At 49.6% G+C, this 16,927-nt stretch overlaps 1 protein-coding gene and 1 long non-coding RNA gene across 6 annotated transcripts in view; one reads left to right on the top strand and one right to left on the bottom strand.

The window, feature by feature from the left end:
* The window catches only part of MYPT-75D (Myosin phosphatase targeting subunit 75D), a 426,156-nt gene that overhangs the window by 170,072 nt on the left and 239,157 nt on the right, over window positions 1–16,927 (top strand). Inside the window, exon 1 of one of the 3 annotated variants that reach the window (XM_075704076.1) lies at window positions 13,649–13,786. The exons of the other annotated variants lie outside the window; for them this stretch is intronic. The gene's annotated coding sequence lies outside the window, so the exon portion shown is untranslated. Of the gene's footprint in view, window positions 1–13,648; window positions 13,787–16,927 lie in introns of those variants that run through there. 3 annotated transcript variants of the gene reach the window in all.
* Window positions 1–16,927, bottom strand: part of LOC142592596 (uncharacterized) — a 112,881-nt gene that overhangs the window by 76,035 nt on the left and 19,919 nt on the right. Inside the window, exon 3 of one of the 3 annotated variants that reach the window (XR_012830735.1) lies at window positions 15,617–15,706. The exons of the other annotated variants lie outside the window; for them this stretch is intronic. This is a non-coding gene — a long non-coding RNA (uncharacterized LOC142592596). Of the gene's footprint in view, window positions 1–15,616; window positions 15,707–16,927 lie in introns of those variants that run through there. 3 annotated transcript variants of the gene reach the window in all.

Genomic DNA, 16,927 nt, shown 5'->3' on the forward strand with positions numbered 1-16,927 from the left:
TGCTCGAGGTCGCGGGTTCGATCCCGGCTGCGACAGCCGCATTTCGACGGGGGCGAAAAAAAAGAAGCGCTCGTGTACTTTGATTTAGGGATACGTTAAAGAACACCACGGTGTCAAAATTAATCCGGAGTCGGCCACTACCGCTTCGCTCATAATCCGATTGTGGCTTTCGCACGTACAGCTCCATAATTCAATTAAAGTTTAATACTTCTGCCACGACGCGATGTGCCATCTGAGGCAATGACAATGCTGAACACTCTCAGGGGTTATGAAATATGGTGCACAACAACGCCTCAAGCAAACACGTCCCCCCTTTGTGTTCTGTGTACTACGCAGACAAATAGCAGTGGTACACGCAAGGTAACGTTTAACATCAACTATCATTGTCGTGTGTTGGACTAAGAAAAAATTAAACATTGGCCCTCAACATCACCGCTAATTATCGTCAATCAAAGCAAACAACACAGAAAGCTTCGCTTACATCGATTCCCACAGTGCGTGGGATCTGCATAGTTTTCTTGATTGTTTTTCCAGAATGTTGTAGCGCGTAGTTTCGCGTTACTGTGTGAATTTTCTGGTTTCCATTTTTTTTCTCTTCTTCCTTTTTCTTCTTTTATTCCATTTACCGCTTTCCCCAGCACAGGGTAGCCAGCCGGTACTTAAACTGGCTAACCTCCCTGTCTTTCCTCTCCTTTGTCTCCTCCTCCTTTCCAGAGATGCCGCTATGGCGGAAGCAGTCTAGTAGATGGCAGTGAAGCTAACCCGTTGACAAGATAATGTCCCGCTACGATCTGAAGTCGTACAAGAACGTGCCGAAAACTTTTCTGTGATCGCCCTTAACATGATAATGCGCGTTGTTAAGAACGGCCGGCTGAGGTGCAAGTTTTGACAGCCAGTTGCGACAGCGGCGTCAACTTTTCCTGGAAAGCCACCGTCATCCTCTAGCCAAACGGTGTCACTAAGTCTACTCTGTGCGGGGTACAATGCGCCACGTCCGCCACTCTGCGTCGCGGGATTGCCGAGATGAGTTCGACGAACCAGGCTTTGTGACGGAACACGCCACCGCCGACCCGGTCTGCTGTGAGAAAGGGAGTGTCCGAGGGAACGTTGTTGGAGACCCCTTCCCACGCACCGTTCCTGACGTTCGCCCCGAGTTCTGCGAAGACGGTCTGACCTCGGTTCGGGGCCGTCAACCTGTGCGGAAGGGTGTGTGTGTAAGCCCTCCCGCAGAGAGGTCGCTCGTCTACGTCTACTGATTGAACGTTTCCCTCACCTAGGGATCGAGGGAGGACCGACTGTTTATAAACCGCTGTTGTGCGGCTGCTCAGGGTACTTTCTCTCGCAGTCATGTTAGACTGGTGAACTGCAACGTCCTTATGTAGATACCGTAAATAAACCCATATTCCTCGTTCTCAACAACGTCCTCAGCGTGGATAAGTTGGACGACGGCATGGGCCAGCTACCATCTAATTCATGCCGGAATCCAATCTTGACAACTGGTTACGAACGGTGGGATTGACCTCCCAATCCTTACAGCGTCCCACGCGATGCAGTTATTCCTTGATTTCACCAGCCGAGAGTGAAAGAACAGTTAATTTTGCCTGTGACAACAGGGTGGAGGCAGACTAAACACCGCACGCAACAGCCGCGTCACATCAGGGAGAAGCTTTGTGCCGATTTTCACTGTCTTGCATGCGTAATCTTGCGAAGAGAAATTAAAATTTTGCAGCCGTATATCTCGGAACAGGAGCATGCTAGAAGAATTGTGCCAAGTGGAACTGTGTAGAAACGCGACTGCTTCTAACTTTACAAACATACCCGCGTACTGCAGTCACTAAAAATTCATTATTCAATTTTAGCTTTTTTTTTTTTTGGCCGGCTGACAGCGATAACGGTCATTGTGGTCCCTGTCCTCATAACTTATTCGCATAGGATAACTTTGCGCACCTCCCAGCGCCTAACTTTAAGAAAACCGGAAAACTTCATTGTGACCACCCTGTATATTCCGACACTCGCCGCTTGCGGAGTTCGTGCTGGCGCCGCTAGAGGGCTCAAGTGTGTCCAGAGAAAAGCGATAGTGGAGCCCAACTCGCGTACGCGGCTCATGCTCGACACGTTTGGGCGTTGGCAATGCGGTGGGTCGCTACATTGCTTCAACGCTAATCGCATTAACGTTGACATTCATCGTAGGGTGGGTCCTGCTGGAATTTATTTCAATAAAGTTTGGTCTCTCTCGCTTTGGTAACTTTTTCGCCAGTAGCCGTATATCTTCGGTCAACCAGTCCAGCCCAACTCCTCCACCCTTCTGGAAAAGAAAGAAAATGGGGGTGGGGAGACCGCCAGTTTTTTTTTATATGTTACGCCAGTCATCGTCGGGACCGCACGCATTCTAGCCGGCTGTAAGGTGGTGCGGCCATTATTCTTCAAAGCGGCGCTGCTACCCAGGAGTTAAAATTGTATCCCCCCTCTTCCTTGAAGCCGTTGCGATCACTGTTTCTATCGTTTAAAACTCTCACCGTATCTTTACTTACGAAGGTCACGTTTAGAAGACTTGATCAAACAGGGCAAGCGGTAGTTTCTACATCGTCAAAAAAATATTTCTCCTTTTAAGCTGAGCCGTAGTAACATATTTGTCACCGCGCTCATCTAAGTTTGGCTGCCCAATTGGAGTTTTTTGTTGTTTTTATCGAAATCATGGCTAGCCCTGACGCGGCATGAGCATCTTGCCTTACGTCTACCTACTAAAGCTTGTAAACCCAGCCGTTGAAAACTGCAACTGGCAGAGCGGCTGCTATTTACGGAAATTGCCTGGCACAACTAAGTGTAGATCAAATTAGATGACACAGTTGGTATCTGTGTAAAAATTGTTACTCCTTGGCGAGCAAGTGAACGCTTGGAGGAGGCAAAAGACCCCGGAGATTAAGCTTGCATTATCCTGCGTATCTACAAAACTTTGAAACTTCGAACGAGCCTGAGATAAAGCGCGAGGAGTCCGCAGAAAAGTCGGATCAATCGTCTTGGCACAAGTACATATCTTCAATTAACTTCGGCCGTATACAAAGAGCGTCGGAACAGTTCCGGATGTTTGAAGAACGTGCCTGCTGAAGGGGAGACTGCTCCACATTGGATCCCTTCACTCCCAAGCCGAGGCACCCAAACAACTCTATATGAGCAAGTCAAAATACTATAAAGAAATATATTTACGCCGTGTCTAGCTTTGCCAGTTACTCAGAAGGCAGTCTTGAAGTGCAAGCACTCAGCAGAGAGAGATTGCCTACTACCGGTCCCTTAAACGGATCATACGGTGGACCACTTACACCGCAGGAAATTAAAGCATATTGCATTCTGTTGGCTTAAAAAAAAAAAAAAAAAGCGCTCGGCCGATATTGCTACCCTCTGCTCATTCAGTTGCCCATACCACCGCGAGATGTGCTCAATATTTAACGTGATGTGGCAATCGGGCCGGAAGGTCTGTTCTTAAAGGCGGAAAAAGAATTTGAGATAATTTTAGTTGATTAATTAATTTGTTTATTTACTTATATGGCGCTTCCTTCTCACCACCTCGTGAAGCGGGTTCTCTCTATTTATTGCCTACACCCTCAATGCGTGGGGCGGGAAGGCTGTGCCTCTCACGTCGTAGCTATATCCTTAGCAAGAAGGGCATCGTCTCGTGTAGTGCTTGTGAGTTAACTGCAATAGCGGTGGGGCGCGGGTGACAGCGTAATAAAGGGTCACTAGAGTGGAATGTCGAAATGAATAGCGAATAACGCCTCTGCAATATCAAAGCAGCCGCTTTCGCAGTGACGTCATGGTTTATGGCACCGCCTGCTCGAGTCTGTAGTGAGTCGTTTATCGGCACGGTAGCGAAAGGCTTCAACCTAGCAAGTTTTCAAGAGTATGGCAGCGTCAAAACGACCAGAAATGCACCAGCAACACGCCAGATCGTCAAGTCTGCGTGCGTCTGGTGCAGCAGCTTTGTGCTCCGGTGTTCACTGGTGCAGTAGTGACAGTCCGTACGTTTCACCTTCTCTCCGTCTCTCTCTCTCTCTCTGCCACGTATCGCAGCGCGCACTCAATAAGCATGTTGCCATCTCTAGTTGTAGTCGTTATCGCTCGCTTTTTGCAACATTCGAACAAAATAAGATTCTGTGGCGCGTAAATATCGGAACTCTTGGGCACGCACGCCTGCGTCCTTGGCAAGGGTGCGCAACCTTGAGGAAGTTGAGATAAGCGACGCTACTTTTGTGGCAGTAGGTCGCGCCCGCCAGGCCACTGTGATCTCCGCGCCGGGCTGTGCCGAGTGGGGACCGGAAAACGTTGCCGGGTCATGGCCGATCGTTTTTTAAGTTTTGCGGAAGTTTTAAAAGTCGCCGGTTGCAGATAATTCGAGTCCTTGAGTTGGATTATTCAGAGAGGCGGGCGTTACTTGCACGAGAAATCGAAACGCAGATTCATCTGATTAATAAAATCACTAGTTAACTTACTAATTAATTACATTACGCCATATATTGTGATTTACTCATTGTAGCCGGTGAGTAGCCGCAAATGCTTCCAAAGCTGTGTGCCCTGACTGTTTGAGCCTGGCACTGACGACAATCGTACTCGCAACCACATGTAGCCAGCAGAGGAAGGTGCAGAACAACTTAATTGGGCGTTCAATTGAAATGTAGAAATAATAAAAGAGAAATGAAAGTGGCTTGAGATTTACACGTTACTGCAAAAAAGGTAACCGATTACAATTACTTCGTTGAAGAATGTAATTGATTACAGGGACCAATAACTGAACCACGGAAATAATGAAATTACAAAAAGGTAATACTTTTACGTTCCTTTTCCTCCCAACTTTTAATAAATAACCAGCTTGCCTTCATTACATATCGTTTCTTTTGAATATGTCCGCCGGTTATTTTCCCTCGGTTTCTTGCTATACTCCATCGCAGCGACACTGAAAACTCGCGCGATGTGCGCGCTGGAGGATGTGGGTTCGACGTCCCCCTGTGACAAGTTGCCATATTTGCATGTAATTAATGCGATAAACGAGTATGACGCGAATGGGCACTTTCTACCGCACAGCAACGGGAAACGGTGCATAAAAGCGGATGCCTGCAGGGTTTGATGTATTGTTCCTGGGGACTGCCGTCGCAAAATAAAGTGACAGGGCGAGTGTCTCCGTGACACCCGCCGCCGCCGTCGTCCTCCGTGACACCCACCAAAGTTATTGGACAGCCAGCACTTCAGAAATGCCCGCTACGCGAACACGGCAAAGCCTTCACGGATTGCGCTGTTTAGCTCACTGCAGTTTGAAGCGTTCGAGCAAATAAAGGGGGGGGGGATAATCCCGAAGTAGATCCGTGTCACGAACACGAGTATAACGCGAGGCGCTTTCCAGCTGAGCCAGAAATTCGGGAAAAAAAAAGGTTATTCCTGCAAATACGGTATCTTTTTTTCACTTTGATTTCCCTTTTCATCACTTGTACATTTCAACTAAGAATGGAAGTTATTTGTCCTAAGCTTTCCCTCGCTCCATTGTCTCTTGACGGCACAGTCGTCACTAATAAAAAGATTAACTCCTCGGTTCCAGCTCTTCTCGTTTAGTGGCAATCTTGCGTATTTCTTCAATCCTCTCAGTTGTGAACAGATTCGCTTAAAGGGCTCCTCACTAGGTCTGGCCATCTTGAGCTGACAAGCGCAGAGCATGCATTGCGCTATAACGATCGCGTTGCAGAGTATTACATCGCTACGTGTCGCGCGGAAAGACCTCAAATTTCAAACCGAGCGTCGTTTTCCTACTTGAAGATAAGAGCGCTACGAAGACGCGGACTAAAAGAAGAACATGTACGACGGACAAGGCGCTGCTTCCATCTAAATGTTTTTTTTTTTTGAGGAAACTGTTTCTTCAAAAAAAAAACATTTAGTTGGAAGTAGCGCCTTGTCCGTCGTACATCTTCTTCTTTTAGTCCGCGTTTTCGTAGCGCTCTTCAAGTATGCAAAACCAACTCGCCCACATCAAGCTTCTGCTGCGTCGTTTTCCTTTCTCCTCGCCGCCGCCGCGCTGCGAGCCCGAGGATGACGTACACGTGCTAGTGCGCCTATTGTTGGATCTTCCTTGGACGAAGGTTCATCCCTAGCGCTGCCGCCAGTTGTTGGATCTCTTTGGACGAAGTTGAGGAGAACTTTGAGATGAAAACTGGAGGTTTATTTACATTATTATTTATAGTGGGAGTACAAAGAAATGAACAGTCAAAGTCATTACGGACCGGCAGCAACTTGGACGCTGCGGCCCGTGGCAAGAAGCTCGAAAGAGATGAATGAAGGAATGCTCTAGGAATGCTCCCTTGCTGCTCCCGGTCTGTATCTTTTAAGCCCTTCGGTGCCTCGAAGACACGTCACGTTCGGCCAATCGGCGAGCCCGCTCAGGTGTCGTCATTTTCGGCCAATGGTAGGCGCCCGCGCGATTGTGCCACACCCGGTGCAGAGGGTCGCTCCTTGGGCCCCAATTGTCCGAGTGCTTACTTCTCTCTGCGGTATTGCCTTCCCGGTCTGCAACTACCGTCACAATGGCGGATGGGGGGATTGCTGCCAGGGCTTCACGGTGCATTACAGTCGTCTTGCCTCTGGACCCACGTTACCTGGAACAGTGCCAGGCTCCCGCTACATTTTCGGGAAGAGTCAAGAAGTGAATTGCTCCACCTGCGGCGCACGAGGCGGGGGACGCCAACTCGTTTGCACGTGCCGCGCCTCGGGAACGGGGTAGATGTGCTTCTGTGCTCCTTACTTAGCTGTGGCGCGATTCGATGTGGTCTGGTGAACTCGAAGTAGGCGCAGGAAACGGTCCCGTATCTAACACTATGCACATTGTTCGCACTGTGACGACGTTCGTGGTGACACGTGACTTCGAGAATTATTCACGGCAACATCTGTTGTTTGTGTAACATGTTGCTTAAGTAGACGAATTAAGGCTTAGATAAATAAAACGCACAAATCCAATGTCTGCATGTTTTTGTTTTACTTCGCACCGCAGAAAGAGAGATGTACTTCCATTGCGTCTGCTTGTTCCCACGTCGTGCAGTCGCGCGCGCAGACACCGAAACTGTCATTTTTCTACCGTGTTCCAGCGCGGGATCATGCTCTGTGATGCGCTTTTGTCTGCATCAGTATTCGTGTAGCACCGACTTATAGCGCTAGTCAGGTGTCATCGTGCACAGCGCGCTAAATCGTGTGCTGCGCGGAACGAGACAATCGCAACAGCTAGCTCGCGACGCCGGCAGCGGAAGTGCGCTGCGCCGCAAAAAAAAAAAAAAAAGCGAGGGTAAAGAAAAATGAAGGCGGTGTCCGTGACGTATGCGTCCCTCCGTCTTCGAGGTCCGGCATGGGAGAACGCAGGGAAGGAATTTCGCTTGCGGAGGCTAGACAGGGCGAGTGGAGAGTGTCTCGCTTGGCAGTGGAACTCGCCTCCTGAAATCATGGGTTCGCGCCACTGAAATATTTCTATATCGGCTATAGCTGATTCGAAAATGTTTTGCGGCAGAATGCTCCCTAGAGGACATGTAACAACTTCCAGCGTATAACCCAAATTTGATATGGGGTCTGGTGAGGGCCCCTTTAAAGAGATGCGTTTCGCCCCTCATACACGGTGTGGTGATGTGTAAACTTTCGTTTACAGTCTTCGCCATCTTGTGTACAGGTCTATTTGCCGTCCATTGGTGAAACGCACGGCTTCTCTCATGCGCTCTTGCGTCTTTTTGATTCGGTCTCTTCATTAGTTAGAAATGCTGAATGCGCGACTCGTCTTGTAGCCCGTCAAAACGCGAAGGGCGCGGCGCTCAAATTATAAAGCGGAGAAACACAGTTGAGCTTAGCTAAATGTATATGACAGCCGAATTGCAGCCTCTACTGGGGAACGTCCCGCGCCGGCTGTTTCGGGGCTTGAAGCGCCGCTCCTTTCTTGTACCGCCGTTCACGGCGCGCGATGTCCGAGACCTCGGTACCGCGTCTCTTGGCGGCCAGCTTCGCTTTGTTCGCGGGTACGCAGCGCGACGCGCGAGATTTCTCCACCAGGCAGTGCGTGGTTTCGCGCAAGTGGGACCAAACTTGAAAGGAACTGGGTCGTTGTGCGAGGAACAGAGCTAACGAGACGTTGCTCGTCGCCCTATGTCTCGATGGGGAAGCATAATTTTCGTCACCTGTGGAGCAGTTGAATGTTGCCCATCTAATTTGCCGCTACAAGCTATTCAGCGTGCCTCCAGTGGAAACCTGCAATGATGGAAAACGCGCTCGAGTGTTTTTATTGTCGCTCTTCTTCCCCATCTTCAAGGTGAGCCGCATCAAAAGGCAGCGCGAAGTTCCCCTCGCTCCTTGCGTGCGCTGACAGGTGACAACGTCGGTGACGAATGAGCGCCTGTATTGGACCCGAGGTCCCGTGAAGCAGCAGCGCTGTATCCTGTGTGAGCCAGCGTCTCTCACGATCCCACTTCCTTTTTACTTCAGGTGCAGGGCGGCTTTAGCATCCGCGGCACGAGAGTTATGCTTCGAGTACCTCGGAGAACAACACCGCGGGCGCTGTTGTTGCGTTAGCCGGGTATCTTGGGGCATCGTGAGGGCAGTCGATGACGAGAAGCCTCGGGCAAAAGCCTATATACCGCGTTCGTCGTTCGTCCGCGAACCACGCGAGTCAAGGTAGGAGCCGGAGGATTTCTCAAAGCTCCCATCTCTTAACTCTTTCATCCTGGGTACCGGCAACATGTCTATTTTTTTCTTTCAGCGAAGGTTTCAGCTGAGCTCTCAGCGTCAGCGTTCATGTTGAACAGAGGTGGATGGGAGCTTCATTGCGTTCATTGTGGTCCTACAGGTAGTTCATATTTGCGCGGCGCATTCTCGCCGTGGAAGCGTGCGTCGAATATTAGTCGTGTTTTTCTTGGTCTTCCACTTAAAATGTATCAGTATCGAATTGTACTAGCAGCGGTTCTATTTAATGCTGACGTACGGCAACCAGGGCGACCGTTTGTCATTCTAATCGTCAAGAAGGTGTTATCTTCTGGCGGTATAGTATACATAAAAACAATTGCTAAAACAGTTATCGTGTGATTGGTCGGGCAAGCAGTATCCGCCTCTTCCAGCATACCCGGTTTGAAGAGACGAAATTGCTCTGTCTGCGCTAGCCAGTTAATTAATTAGTGTTTTATGGCGCAAGGGCTACAACGGCCAAAGAGCGCCAGCAACAATGTTTAGTAGTGCGGTATAATGTTATAAACACGACAGCGGGTATAATGGGTTGCAATGTCTGTGATGTACTACGGTGGCCTGCGCTAGCCAGCTGAAAGCTGGAAAGTCTTTAATAAAGAACGTAAGCGAAGAAGCGGCCAGTATAAAACTACTGTACTGCGTGTTAAGAACGGACCAGCTGAGGTGCAAGTGTTGCCAGCCAGTTGCGACGACGGTGGCGTCAACTTTCAAGGAACGCCACTGTTACGCTCTAGCCTCGTCGCCGTTGTGACTGAATGCGTTCGCCGGGCCGACTATTGTTACCGAACCCACCAACGCGGACCTGATCTGCTATATATGGGGAGTTGCCGCGGGAACGTCGTCGGGGACCCCTTCCCACGCGCCGACCAAGACGCAAGACAATGGCTACCCGGCCGCGCTGCGAGGGTCAGCTCCGAGTTCTACGAAGTCCGTATGGTGTCGGTTTCGGACCGTGAACCTGTGTGTGTGTGCGTGTGTGTGTGTAAACCGTCCCGCTGAGAGGCGGCCTGTTTACGATGACTGGACGAACGTTTCCGTCAACTTTGACTCGAGGGGTGACCGAGTGTTTATAAACTGCTGTTGTGCGGATGCTCGACACTCTCTCAAGCAGTCATGTCAGACTGACGTACTTTCTCTCGCAGTCATGCTAGACTAATGAACTGCATGTAAAGACTGTAAATAAACCCATATTCCTCGTTCTCGATGAGAAGCAGTCCTTTCATTCATCAACGTCCTCAGCGTGGATAAGTTGGACGACGGCATGCGCCAGCTACCTTCTAATTCATGCCGGACTCCAGTCTTGACAACGGGCTACGAGCGATGGCATTGAGCCCCCAATCCTGACAGTGTGTAGCGGGTGTCCGAGTTAACTTGGACCAAGATTTTTTTTAAACGAAGACCTCTAGGGAAATCGTACTGACTTCATGTACTTGTGTAGTCGTGTGTACTTACAGCCAGTATTTTTTCCCTTACGAAGTATTAATTGCTTTTAATAATGAACTTTTTTAATTATTGCTTGAATCGCAAACATATCAATTACAAAGTTGGAGGGCACCTCAAATAACCTCCGAATCAAGCATTTGTTGCGTGCTCAGCTTTGTCTCGTTGGTTTTCCCGAAAGAAAAAACAACAAAAATGCACGAAACATCCAAAATACGAAATAGATACGCGCTCGCGCGCCGCTACTCGAGCGCTCGCAAACGAATAGCCGCGGATACACGGCTTTACTAGCGGCGATAGGTCGATACAGGGCTTCACGCTATGTGATGGTCGCGGCATCCTTTTTTTAGAGTGTAGCGGAGTCGTAGGGGGGAGGGGGATTTGAAAGCCGGGAAACCGTGACGGCGCACTTGGGGCTGTAATTTTGCGCACTCGTTCTGTAGATAGGCGCGCCCGGAACGTAGGTTCCTTTTGCTCCCTTTAGCAATAGGAACAAACATAACGCAGGCTATGTCCATCTAATGCGTTTTGGCAAATATGTACGGCCAGCAAGTGCTGTTGTCGATTACGTAAATTATTTTTGCTTGTCGTGTCAGTGCGTAGATAATAACGAGAGATCTCAATGGTACCGCGCCAGTGACCTGCTCTTCAAGAAGACATTCATGTCCTTCACGAATGATCAGAAGGCTAAAATGATCCTGGCTTTCGGGGCGGCACACGGCGACAAGAGGAAGGCAGCCAAGCTATTCCGGATGTGGCATTGTGGATACTTAAAATATACGAAGTCCTTTGCGAGAAGGGTAGCTTCACAAGAAAAGCGACACAGGACTGCAACGGTAGTTAAAGAAGCGGAAACGGATGTTTTGACATTCTTAGCTGCGAATCCTCGCGGTAGTGTGTGCGACGCCAGTGCGGAGGCCGGAACTACAAGGTCGTCAGTATGGAGGATTTTAAAGAAAGGTCATATGCACCCGTACCATGTACATCTTCATCATTAAACTTGAAGACCGAGATTTTGAAAATAGACTTGACTTTGCCAATTGTATTTTCATGAAATGTGAAGAAAAACCGGACTTACTCACTCGCGTGCTTTGGACGAATGAGGCTAATTTCTCCAGAAACTCACATTTTAATCTTCACAACGCGCACTGCTGGATTGATAGGAATCCCCACTGGCTGGCACAAGCACGACACCAATGCCAGTGGTCGCTTAATATGTGGTGCGGTATTTTTGATAGCAACATCATCGCATCCATCTTTTTTGACAACACAGAAACGACGCAACGCTACGTCAACGACATCCTGGAAGGCCTCGTGAACGACGTCTTTTGGAACGTTCCACTTGCGCACCTTCGGAACATCTGGTTTCAACATGATGGTGCTCCTGCGCATAGTAGTAGCCAGTCTCGAGCATGCTTCTAGCTTTTTCCTGGACTGTGGATTGACCGGCACGGACCTGTACCCTGGCCTGCAAGGTCGCCTGACATGACAGCGCTGCACTTGTGGGGCTTGGTGAAAGATCGCGTGTAGCAGCGAAACTACCACACCGGATACCCTAAAGGCAAAAATTAGCAGTCTGCCACGAAATTCCAACGTCGTTAGTCAAAGCTGCAGCAGCACAAGTATTGGAAAGAAGCAAGTACTGAATTGGCTTCAGACAGTGACCTGTTTGAGCACGTATTATATGTGGCAGTGGAAAATAACCGCTCAAAACTGGTGAGTAACGTGACTGTTAAACGCACCTTTAGTGATGTCACCCTATCTTTATATAAAAAAAGCCTGCGATGAAGATAGAAATAAGTAAAAAATTTCTTTGTTTTGCCTCTTTTCCGGAGTTCAAGAGACAAAGGATAAATGGCTAAACCATTTGCACCTTTGGATGTTTCTTTGTGGGCGGCTGAGACGCCTTGCGTGCTTTCGGTTAATTTTTTATTGAAATAAACTCCTGAGCAGCTTTTTTCTTTCGAGAGCGGCCTTTTTTTTATTTTTCTTGCGCTCTTCTGCGCACTGCTTTTTTTATCATTGGTTGAATTTCTTTTGTAGCCTTGTTCCATGATACGTGAAGGTTAAAGCTATCCCGAGCGCCTCATGATCGAGCACAACATTCTTGTGCCCGCAGATGTTGACGCTTATCGCACCACGCTAGTCAGGTCGCGAGACCTCTTGAGCCATCCTACATGACGGAGCCTTGTACGATGCGGCGATAACCGAATGCGGCCGTGTATTTTTCAAAGGTTGCTTGAAGGCGCTGCAGCAGCGGCGCGCGAGCGCGCGTCAGTTTCAGATTTCGCGGACTTTTGTTTCTTCTACGCAAGAACAACCAGGCACACTTCGGCAAGAAATGAATGCGTGATTCGGAGGTTATTCAAGGTGCCCTACAACTTTGTAATTGACATGTTCGCGATTAAAGCATGAAATAAAAGGTTCACTAATTAAAAGCAATTAATACTTTGTGATGAAAAAATAAATACTGGCTGTAAGTACACACGACTGCCGCTACTATGCAGGCGGTACAATTTCTCTAGAGCTCTTCGTTTCTTTAACATCTTTGTCCAAGTTAGCTGGGACACCCCGTGTAGTATGCGCGCACCGCGTAGACAGCTTGTGCTCGTGTAACGTTTAGATATCTCCATGTCTGCAAGGTCGAATTGCAGCACAATATCAGAACGTCAGCTCCTTCCTTCCCAGGACGGCGGATCGGGATATTCTCGATAACTCGACCACGATTTTCGAAGATGTCTCTTTGTAGAAATGTAGCCACAGGGGTTGACCCAGACGCGCTCCGTTCGTGACCCCGTTTCACTAACGTTAGCGTGACCACGAATTGAACAGTATCAGTTCAGTCGGAGCGCTCTTTTCTACGCCATGTGTAGTGTATGCTCCCGGCCTTAGAAAAAAAAAAAAGAGAGAAAATTAAAACACACAAGGCACGTCCCGCGCGTATAATATAGCAAATCGTGTGTCCGTTTTACCTTGCACTGTTTCGGCGGATGTCTGGAAAGGGGTGACCTTGATTCTTCGTGTGGATATATGGAGACCTTATTTCTTTCCTGCCCCCCCCCCCCTTTTATTTCTTTTTCCTCTTGCGGAGCTTTATCAAGGGGATGGATATGCGCTCTGGTTTCCCTCTTATCGTGTTACCTTTCTTTGTTTTTGCTTCTCTCCCTCCGCGGCAGCATAGTGTCCCCCACCTCTCTCGTCCGCCGCCCAGCGGTGAGCCTTCCATGCCGCCGGTACCCTTTTTTATTTTCATATTCTCCTTTGTCGTTTTCTTTTTCCGCCCCCCCCCCCCCCCTGCGTTTTTCTTTTTTCTCTCCTATTCTCCATGTTGTCGCCACTGGCGTTGTCTTCTGCCGGTCGGCCCGGTTTTTTTTTTCTTTTTTTCTTCGCACGGTTGACCTTTGTTCCGCTCGTCGTCGTCTCCGCCTGGCCGACGCGATGTGTCGTCAGTCGCGGCGGGCCCCACGGTGCCTCCTCGGGACCCCGTTTCTCGCGGCGCCCTGCTCGCCGAAGCCGCCGCCGTCATACGCCCGTCGCCGGGGGACTCGCCAATTCATTTCGATACCAACCAGTCGGATTTTTCGACCGGCCCACCTCTCCACATGTAAGTGCGAAGTTGCCTTTCGAAATCGGCCTCTCTGTTTGTGCGGGCCCGCGGTTGAATGAGTCTTCGCATGGGGGGTCAAGGTCGCTCCTTGGCGTAAACAGATTGCGCGTACAGAGAAGGCGTGTGAATTCCGTAGCTGGCGGTGCTCTCGCCGCCCCACGCGGTGCGCGGGAATGCGCTCCCAGCTGCCCCGTGCTCGTGACTGCCGTCACCGTGCATTCGCTCTGCTTGTGTGAAGAGATGAGACGCTTTTCGAAGCTTTGAGAGGTTTTTCTTGAAAACGAACAAGGAGACAGCTTTGTCCGAGTTCTTCACTGGTTGTTCGATTCGCGGGAAATAAGTGGTACGTTGAAGTGGTACGTTGGGAAATAAAAGTTACGTTGAAGATTGCCAGGGCTTCGTGGCGTGAAACATGGTGACAACTATTTGCTTAACTGTGTACGCTTGAATGAAGTAGCCGTAGCGCGCGACTCTGATCGTTGAAGGTGACGAACGCGTGTTGCCTCGATGGCAGGGCCGTCCTGATTGTCAGGGCCGCATGTCGTGAAAAAGGCCTATTGTGCATGGTCGTACATGTTGCGTCCAAGTTCAGTGCCTGTTGGTGGCTTGCAAAGCGCCGTGCAGTGTTATGCCAGTACGATGCATCAGTACGTGCGCGTGACCACCGCCGAGGAAGCGGCGGGACAGACAACCGCGCGGGTGGTTTTCGGCGGCTTTATGGCGCAGTTTAGAGGCCTGTGTGGTCAGTGCTGTACCCGTCGTGATCGCACATATAGGATGACACGGCTGCTAGTACTGGCGATCTAAAGAATTACGAGAAGCATTGCGCGAATGGAAATGCCTGTTAGCGGTCACGTATACGGAACGTAAGCATGGTATAGTAACACCTTGCCGAACACATGCCCGCAAGCATATGCGTTTGTATCTCTACGCAAGGAATGGGAAAGAAATGACCCAGTCTGTGCGGTAATCACCGAGCTACTGCCATTGCGGGAAGAGCTGCATCGCCGTAAACATATCGCCTACATCCGGCGCGTAAACAAAGAGGCCGTGGCTTCCTAAAAGAAAACGTGGTGCTGACTCTTCTGCTGCCACGGGAGTCTAGGAGAATCGCATATACGTTGTAAGGTTTTACCAACGGCCAGAGTGCTGGCGGATTTGCTCGTAATTTTGAGCTAACGTTGTGCTACGGTCGAATTTATCGCCCGGGTACTCCCATTATTGCGTTCGTTCGCCGCGATCCACCGAATCAAGGTAGTAGCTTGCAATCGCGTTTTCATTTGAGCGCATTGGTGACAAGGGAAGTAGGTCGCTGCTTCGCGGTGACAATCTCTTCGAAATTCTATCATACCACGTGCACTACATAAAAAAGTTAGTAGCGTGTTTTCCTTACATATATAAGGACGTACGTGCTATATACGCAGTCGTGATGCAAAGATTAAATCAACTATCGCAGCTAAGCGATATGCTTCGTCAGAACAATTGCGCGACGTCGTGGATCCCATGAAAAAGTTTCGTATTTCACTCTCAGACGTGACTCTAGACATTTGAGACTATGCGCTTTACATCACCGCACAATAAACACTTAACGAAATGAATGGATCTAAGGTCTAAAAAAAGAAAAAAAAACGCATCATGCGAGAGAGAGTAAAACATCTTTATTAATAATATTTGAATGGCGAGAGCAGTGTGGGAGGAACCCTCAGTCCAGGGTCCCTAAGATGATTCCGGCGATGTTTCGAGCCCGTTGTATCGCAGCTCGGAGGACCTCGGGAGGTCCGTCGCGGAGGGCATCGTCCCACAGCTATTTGTTGCGTAGGGGGTAAAGGAGAGTTGGCAAGGGAGGAAAGAGGTTTGCAGTGCACTCAATCGTGACGTGGAAGATTGTGGGCGAGCTGCCACAGCCAGGGCAACGATCTGCATAACAGTGTGGGTAGAATTTATTGAGAGAGACAAGATTTGGAAAAGTTGCGGTTTGTAATTGGCGTAATGCCACTGCTTGCTCCCGCGAGAAGGACGGCGGTGGTGCGGCGTGGGTGCGACGAATGCGTGTATAATGACGGAGAATGTCTTTGTAACGGAGCAAGGGATCCCCCCACTCTGAACTAGTCGCCTCACCACGCCGAGTCGCCCGGAGGGAAATTTCTCGGGCAACCGCATATGCGCGTTCGTTACTCGGCAGCGAGGTATGACCAGGGGTCCAGAGTAAGTGGATTCGGGGAGGTGTGGTTGGTGTATTTTGCGGGATCTGTTTGAGAATTTGGTGCGCCGCTCTCGGGATGCCATGTCCTGATAGAAACGCCCGGCATGCCTGTTGCGAGTCCGTCAATATATACACTTCCTCAGGAACACGGATGGCGTATCGAATTGCAAGAGCAACACCGAGAATTTCTCCGTAAGCGGCATTTGTTCCGCGCATTGCAGCAGTCTCTCTCAGGGATTCGGTGCCATACAAAACTACCGAGGTGTAGCCCTCTTGAGTGCGTGATGTGTCCGTGTATAAAGTATGTGTTTCCGGGATGTTTGCAAGCATGCGGCCAATGTATCGTACACGGGCTTTGCGCCGCCCTTTGTCATGCTCGGGGTGCATGACACTGTGAAGCGAACTCCTTTCCTTCCACCTCGAATTGAAAAGTCAGATAATGTTCACTTGTAGAAAACGCAACATTAAACAAGTCTACCTGACAGTTGCCTGTGCAGCTGTGGAACCTGCTGCTGGGTTAAGTATTCAATCTGCGCATTGTTTATATGCCCAATTTTCGGTTATTACTGCTGGCAGGTGCTCGTACGGAGCAGGAGGAAACCAAAAGTGCTAAGGCCCGTCTCTGTGGCGTACCCACATTTCCCAGAAGCGCTTGCGCGGCTGTTAGTGGCGCTCGGGTACCAGAAAAAAGTTGTGGTGAGACGCGGCGACCCGTCTCGCTGAAGTGATGACCTAACACGCAGGGCACTTAAAGAACGCAAAAACGGGCTGTGCTTATTGGACAAACTCGTGCACGCAAACGGAAATGTCCCAACTCCGCAGCGATGATACCGAGAGCACGGTCGACGCGGCACGAATCGTTTGTAATCGGCCCGCTATGTATATATAGCGTCATTGTTTCTTTCGGAACAACTCTGGACGATTCGACAATGCGC

This window comes from Dermacentor variabilis, chromosome 1 (genome assembly GCF_050947875.1).
Source record: "Dermacentor variabilis isolate Ectoservices chromosome 1, ASM5094787v1, whole genome shotgun sequence".
NCBI classification, from domain to species: Eukaryota; Metazoa; Arthropoda; class Arachnida; order Ixodida; family Ixodidae; genus Dermacentor; species Dermacentor variabilis.